The sequence below is a fragment of the Aphelocoma coerulescens genome, chromosome 14 (assembly GCF_041296385.1).
Source record: "Aphelocoma coerulescens isolate FSJ_1873_10779 chromosome 14, UR_Acoe_1.0, whole genome shotgun sequence".
In the NCBI taxonomy this organism is placed as follows: domain Eukaryota; kingdom Metazoa; phylum Chordata; class Aves; order Passeriformes; family Corvidae; genus Aphelocoma; species Aphelocoma coerulescens.
The window spans coordinates 1168441-1176614 of record NC_091028.1 but is presented as its reverse complement, the minus strand read 5'-3'; positions in this window follow the sequence as shown (position 1 = coordinate 1176614).

Genomic DNA, 8174 nt, shown 5'->3' with positions numbered 1-8174 from the left:
TGGGCCACGTGTGCCCCGAGCGCTGCGGGCAGGACAAAGGCACCGGAGCCGTGCCTGCCTCCATCCCTTCGCTGGTACAGGCTGGCTCAGCAGTTTGCCTGCAAGCTCTGTCTGGGGAAGTATTTTTGGAAGGGCATTAAGTCATTGGCATAGGAGTCACCTTGCAGCCATGTAAGGCCAGGCACAGCTGCCAGCTGCACTTCCCGGATCTCTCCCATTCTCAAACCTTGGCAGAAAGCCCCCCTGCAGTCGCAGCTGGTCACTCTGGATCCTGCCTTGCCCTCTCCTCACATCCCAGCCCCCGTGCCAGGTTGTATCCCACCTGAGACAGTCTCCAGAAAGTTTTGGGACTATGCAGGCTCCACACAGGGGCCTCTGGCGTAAGTCGCACTGGGACAGCCACACCAGGGAGCAGATCTCCATGAGGCCAGGTGAGGGATGTCCCCCAGCCTCTTGGGACAGCACTAGAGACAGGCCTGCCAGTGATGCTGCTGAAGATCCTACTTCCACTAATGTTATTAAACACCTGTAACCACCATTCCCAGGACTCTGCTCCTAGACTTTCACCTCCTGGTTGGGGTGACACCACATGGCCTGAGAGGAAGGGCAGGAGGAGCTGGTGGGGAAAGAAATGGGTGGGAAGACCAGCCCATGTTTCAGCCCAGCAAAATCAAACACCTCTTGAGCCAAAGCAGGAATGGGGAAGTGACGTGATGAGCTGGAAGCCTCCAAAATCCCATCTCCTCTCCACTCAGGTGCCACAGGAGAAAAGATGGGGAAAATTACCATGGGTGAGAGAAGATGGTGACCAGATAGGCTCCTCACCATCTCACCTGCCAGCCAGCCCACATTCCTATGCCTCTGGCAGAGCGTTTTCTAAGCACTCTATGTTTCAGAGACCTCACTCCCCACTAATGAGATGCTTCCTAGGTTGTAATTCGGACAAGTTGGCTTCGGTTGCGAGAAACCAGAAGGAAAATCCTCCCAGTCCTTCTGGCTTCTGTAATTGGATGCGAATTGCTCAGTAAATATCTGCAGCCAAACACCCCTGCAGCCAAGGAGCAAGGAGGGAATGCTGAGCTCCAGAGGGGATGGATGGCTTCTACCACAGGGTGAGCTTTCTGGCATGCACGCCTGGCTCTCCGTGACAAAGGGAGGGAGCTGGGGGGCACATCCCCAGCCAGCATCGGCTTTGCTTCACCGAGGTGCTGACGGGTTGGACAGCACATGTGCAGGAGGCTGTGATCCTCCCGCTGCCCGTGGCTGCCAGCCCTCCCTGCCTGCCGGCCCTGTGCCCTGCAGCGTCTGGGGGTGATGCAGGCATTGACCCAGCCGGGAGGGACATTCCTCGGGATGGAGCTGGGTGGAGGCAGGGAGAGCAGGAGGGAAGACACGTGGGAGCAGAGAGCATCACACAGGCACTGCTGCGTCTGTCGTGCGCTGTTTGGGCAACGGGGGGTCCCTCGAACCCTAGAGGCACCTGAGTTAGAGCAGGCTGAGCCAGATTTGGGGCACAGCCCTGCCCAGGGCCGCAGCAGCTGCCAGCAGCCCCTTGCAGGGAACCTCACTGCAAGCGACGGGGTCATCTCTGATGCTGCATCCAAGCCTCAGGGATGCCCTGTCCCCCTTCCATGGCTGTGGGATGCAGGATAGTGTCCAGGTTGGGCTCCACGTGCCCTTGGGGAGGGAGAATAGCCATGAGCAGCACTGGTTCCCACTGTCACCCACCATCCATGGGGAAGCCCACCCTGTTCTGCACTGATCCATCCATTCCTTGGCCACCCACCCATCCCCGATCACTCAGCACACGCTGACAGTGGAAGAAGCATCTTCGGCAGCCCAGCACGACCCACGGACACTGTGCAAACTCTGCACACATGGAGAGCTGTGAGCACCTCCCCGTGCAGACAGTGACATGCGCGATAAGATCCTTGGCTGCACAAACTCGCTCCTGGGGAGACATTTGATCAGGCAAGGGGAACAGCCCCAGATGCCCAAACCCGCTAACAGACAGATGCAAACATTGAGCGAGACACCCGGAGCCCACGACATGAGCATACACACAGTCAGACACATCTGTACACAATACCTCATTAAACATGGGCAGTGTACAGCCCCAGATTAGGGCTGGCTGGGCTGTGGGCACCCGGCCAGCCTGGGATAAGGGTTCAACTTCAGCTTTGGCACGTCCTGAAGTCTCACAAGCTGTTCTCGTGGGATTCCGACACCCTGGGCCGTCAGCGGGCACAGAGGGGCAGCCCCGGGCTGGAGCAGGGGGCAGAAATGCTAGCGCTCATACAGTCCTAGGAGCAGACTCCGATCCCTGAGCCTGTGGTGAGGCTCCCTGGAGATGCCCTATCCCTGAGCGCTCGAGGTCAGGTCGGACGGAGAAAGATTTCCAGGAGGATGGACCAGATGTTCTTTAAAGAAGTGGGCGAAACCGCTCTCCGACGTCACCTAGAGATGGACTTGGCTCCAGCGCGTGGGTCCCGCTCGTGGGAGCAGACGCCGGGACGGGGGGACGCGCATCCCTCCCGGGCCGGGACCCGGCACCCACGGCTGCGGCGGCAGGTCCCGCGACCCCCGTCCCAGGGCCTTTGCTGCCACCTCTCCGCGCTGCGGGGAAGGACAGCCCGGCCCCGGCCCCGGGGGATGCACAGCCCGGCCCCGGCCCCGGGGGATGCACAGCCCGGCCCCGGCCCCGGGGGGATGCACAGCCCGGCCCCGGCCCCGGGGGATGCACAGCCCGGCCCCGGCCCCGGGGGGATGCACAGCCCGGCCCCGGGGGATGCACAGCCCGGCCCCGGCCCCGGGGGATGCACAGCCCGGCCCCGGCCCCGGGGGGATGCACAGCCCGGCCCCGGGGGATGCACAGCCCGGCCCCGGCCCCGGGGGGATGCACAGCCCGGCCCCGGCCCCGGGGGATGCACAGCCCGGCCCCGGCCCCGGGGGGATGCACAGCCCGGCCCCGGCCCCGGGGGATGCACAGCCCGGCCCCGGGGGGATGCACAGCCCGGCCCCGGGGGTCACAAAGCTTCTGCTACCAAAGGTGTCTCCTTGCCCTCACATCCTGACCCCTCCGAGCCAGCAATGTCAGCCCTCATGGGCTCCAGCAAGGAGGAACCCCGTGGAACCTGTGAGGTGCGTCCCCTGCTCCCGCTCCCCACGTGCCCCACACCAGCCCCTCGTGCCCCTTGTGCCCCACATCACCCGCACTCCCAATCACCTCATGCCCCACCTGCCCCAGAGCAGATGCAGCCCCACTCCCACATGCCCCTCATGCCCCTCATGCCCCTCATGCCCCTCATGCCCCATGCCACCCATGCTCCATCTCCCACTGCCAGCCCTGCTCTGGCAATATGCCCGAGACCCCCACGGCTGGCCCACCTTCCCCATACAATGAAGTGTCCCACCTTAAAGCGGGAGAGCTCCTGCGCTGCTCCGGGCCCAGTGCCTCAGGCAGGTCGTCCTCGCTGTACTGCACTTCCCACCTCCAGGGGCCGGTGGGTGCTGCAGTGAGGGTTAGGTCCCCGAGAGGACAGGGCAAGGGAGGTTCAGAACAAGTGATGAACCACAGGGGTGTGGCTGCCCGAAGCAGCCTCTGCCCACGGTGCAGTTCTCCACACTCCCTCATGGAACACCACGGCTGCCCAGCCAGCATGTGGTAGGATGGGACTGGGACAGGCTCAGTGGTTGGTTGGGATCTGGAGGCCAACAGGCCTAGCACGACATTCAAACATAGGTGCTGGGCACCCTCCATGGTCATGTGTGACTGCCCACCCTTTCCCATTGGAACAGGCGGTGGATTTAAGCAAGTGATCCTGAGAGATACCAGAGGCACGGAGCAGTGCTTCCTTCTCTGAGCACGACCGTCAGCTTTAAGCAATGTCTCTCCTGCCAAATGCCAGATGGACTTCAAACCCCATATGGGCATCCTGGAAGGCCATAATGTCGCCAAAACCAAACCCCTAGAGCCAGGCCTGAGAAAGAGGAACTCTTCACATCTTCATTGTGTCACCAAGTCCTCAGCGGTACATAGCAACAGGGAAACACAATTATTGAGACAAATGCAGCTGCCTCCCACATGAAAGAAACAGAACTGGTCCAAGCCAGGGAGCTTGGGAGGAGCGAAATGAGAAAATTTTCATTAAAAACTTTTTTTTAATGACAGCAGGGCTGAATGTACATCACACACACACACACACACACACTAAACAAACAAGCAAAAGCTCTGACAAACACTGAGGTCCTCCAGTGATGCCTTGAATTGGTTTGGGGGGGGTGGAAGAGCCTCCCTGCAATGCCACCACCTCAAAGGATGCCCCTCTCCTACACTGACAAAAGGCAGCGTCACACATGCCTGGAGAAGCGGGTCCCAGAGCCCATTTGCTGTTCTTTCCATTGTTTTGCTTTAATGAGTTGCTAGCAAGGGATGACCTTTCCCTCTCCCTCCTCAACAAAGAAATGAATACAATTCTCAAAATCACAGGGGAAAAGAAAACATGTCAGGAAGCACGATGGCCACAGAGCTACCAAACATGCTGCTGACAAAGACCAAGAGAACCACAGCGAGCTGGCATGGCTGAAGGGCTTTGGGGACCAGGAGGCATCAGGAGGGCTGCAAGAGAAGGGGATGCTCCTGAGAGCCTGGGGCTGCAGGTGCAAAGCACTCCGGGGGCTTTCACCAAGAGACACACAGAACAGGTTCCCAAGAGCTCCTCTGGGGCAGGACTCCATCTCCCAGCCAGCAATGGGACTCACACTCATCCTGAAGAGCTGGCACCCCAGAAAGGAGCAAGACCTGCCCTGCCCACACACCAGAGTTGATGGGCTCCGATCCCCAGAGACCCCTCAGCCCCCGTGTTCCCCACCACCCCAACACTTCCTTCACGTACAGCAGCAGGGCTTGGACCTCATTGACCCTGCCCAGCTGGGCTTTACCAGGTCCCTGTCCATCCCTTTGCCAGGGACAAGACAAAATCATTAAACACTGGGGTCAGCACAGCCCTAAATGTGCCCTTCAGCCTGGATTTATCCTGCTTGAGTCCTTGCAGCCCTCCAGAGATGCCTTCTTCACTTCAGGGGCGATGCTGCTCCTCCCTTTGGCACAGCATGCACCACTACTCAGCTCTGGGGCAACAGTGCTGAAGTCCTGGTTTCTGCTGACTTGGTGAGACCAAAACAGGCCTGTAGCCCTCACCCAGCACCAGCTAGGCAGGCCATCCCTTCACTGAGCTGTGAAAAATGAGGAATGGCTTTGGATATCTGCCTGGCTTCTGCAGGCTTGGGACAAAAACAGGGGAAAGAATCCCTGGAAGACTGAGGTACATCCTCAGTGTCCTATAAATAAAGTGACTGTGCTCTGAGCTGTTGTCTCCATGGCTCAGTTCTTCTTGACTGCTCAGGTGGCTGTTCCAGGGGCTCCAACAGAGAGGGACACAGCAGCAGTCAAACTTGGGAACAGCTTCCAAGGTCTATTTTCATTTCCCTTCCCCAGCCTTTCCATGGCATCTCCGAGCTCTGAGAGAAGACACAGCCCCAGCCATGCACTCCCCCATGACACCTACCCCAGGAGGACTCCCTCCACGCCACAGGCTTTAGAGAAGGGGCAGGTTTTCCCTGGCACTCCCCACCCTTCTGCCTGCTGCAAACCATGTTGTGTATTGGCAGCTCCACCCAAATCCCTGCCAACATCCAAACATCTGCAACTCCTTAGCATGCGGCATTCCCTTTCTTTATTTCATTGGTGTTGCTGGAGTTAACCTCGCTGCTCCCCAGCTGTGGCCCCACATCCACCACCCAGCGTCTCTGCTGGCCGGGGTGGCTGCTCATGGGTGGGGGTGGCACTCCCAGCCCCACAAGCATTAACCCTGCCAAGCCATGGGCACAGGGCACCAGCTCCTGCCCTCTCCTTGGATGGTCTTTTTATTTAGGTGGGCTGGTTTCCCCTGAATTTTGGAGCTCTTGCAGAACATTTAAGCTGCTGCTGCTCAGCATGGAGAAGCACAACCACCATCAGAACTGGTGGAAAGAGTTGCAAAATTTTATCCCCATCTTCTGTGCTCCTGGTGGCAGCAGCCAGCTCTTCCTCTCCCTTCCATCTTGCTGATGTCCACCCATCCATGGAGGCTGGACGTCCCCTTGAAGAAACACAGCCAGCCACTCTGCCATACTCCCATGGAAACACCTACCCTTGGCTCCATGCTCTGTGCCACACCATGCCATGCTGTGCCCATAGCTAACCTCCTACTCTCTCCTATCCCACCACTGTTCCTCCACTAAGAAAATCCTCCTTAAAAGCCCCTTTTGCCCTGTTTACACCTGTGCTGGCTCGGGGGAGGGCAGAGATGTGCTGCAAGTCATCCAGGCTGTCCCCAGAGCATGGCCAGACACAGAGACCACAGTCTGTCCTCCCCAGATGCACAGCAAGAGCACAGAGTTGGAAAAAATTATGTGGGAGGTTTTCCATTGGAGGACACTCCTTCCCTGCTCAGTGTTCGGGGCTGGAAAGCTCTCGGAAAGTGAAAGGGGTTGACACTTCTTCTGGCAGCAGAGTTCAGTAGGGGTCAGAGCTAATCCAAGCAGAGCCGACGGGAGGGGAGGGAGGTGGCGGGGGGAGCCGGGCGTTGACGCGCTGAGAGGTAAAAGCTGTGTCAGACACTCCCAGGAGGGAGGAAACAAATGTATAATCAAAACAAAACCGGCTGGGGCTCGTGTGGTTGATGGTGGCTCTCCGGGGGGCTCGAATTTTATGTTCAGCTGCTGCAGGCGGCATGGAGGGAGAGAGGGGCTGGGAGTGCTGCTGTCAGGGGCCACGGTCTATGCAACCTCCTTGCAGGCAGCTGAGGGTCTGCCTGGCCTCAAAGCCATCGAGATTCCCAAGAGTCCTCGAATCAGCCCATGGATGCTCAAGGCTTGTTCTAGGTCCCATTTCCAAGGGATGGTGGGGTGGGAACTCAGGCTGACAGACACTCTGGGAATCATGTTAGGACCCAAAAACACTCCTGCTCCTCCATCCTGTGTTTGCACGAAGCTCCAGATACTGGAAACACAACCACCAAGCCAAGCTCCCCACCCCAGAAGGAGAAGAGATCAGGACAACTCAACAAAACCCGATCTTTCACCCTGACAGCCAGGCTATGCTGCTCCCATCCCATCTGGAGACAGTGTTGGAGCAGCCCTGAAGGGTCCTGGAGGTCCCAGGGCAACCACACGGCTCTGTAATCCCACCAGGTATTATCCAGGGCACCGCACACGTGTGGAGAACCAGCGTGCCAGCACATGATTGACTTGGTGCTGAGCCTCAGGCACTGGTCCAAGCCATGGGATGATACAAAGCAGTGTCTGATAATAAAATCAGCACCAGACAGCAGAGTCCATTTGTTTCAGATCAAGGGGATTACTAAGATTTTTACTGGTTTGCTAACTAACGGGGTATTTGTGTGGAGATGTCCAGGCCAAATCCATCTTTCAGCCAGAAGTCTCCCCTCAGTTCTGACATGGGGAGCTGTGGGCAGAGTATCTCTGCTTTTTAAGCATGCTTTTTGTTCATCTTAACAGGGTGCAGGACTGATGAACAAATCGAAATCATCAAAATGCAGGGATTTCTAGTGGTTTTGAATGTTTTGGGGGCTACGTTTTTTAACCTGGAGGATTGAAATGATTCATTTCCCAAAAAGGAGTGGAATGTATGTGTGAGGTGATGTCAGGGGCACACAGGTGCAGAAGAGCACTTGCATGTCCTGTTCCCCCAGCCTGGCAGGCTCTGCATTGGTTGGTGTTGGGATCTATGTTCCTCACTGAGCTCCCAGCCCTGACCCAGCCATTACACTGGTCCCCAGCCTTGAGGCAGGACTGGAAACCCCAGGAACCCTCAACTGAATCCCTCAAGGCAGGATTCCCTTCAGCAGCACCTGTTCACAGAAAATTAGCAATCTGTCTAGGCAAAAATCTGCACAAGCAATCAGGAAGCTTTTAGAGTATCTTAAAGCTTCTGAGTGTTCAGGCCATGTCAGTCTCATATTTTCCTGTTTTCTTCATGGTGGTGGCAGCTCAAGCCTTTCTTTTCCTTGCCAAACCCCTTCAAAAGAGCAAAGTGGAAGCCCTCCAAGCACTCCAGCTCCGAGGTCCGGGCCCTTAGGAGAAACACCTGGAACTGGGGAGGACAGCCTGGC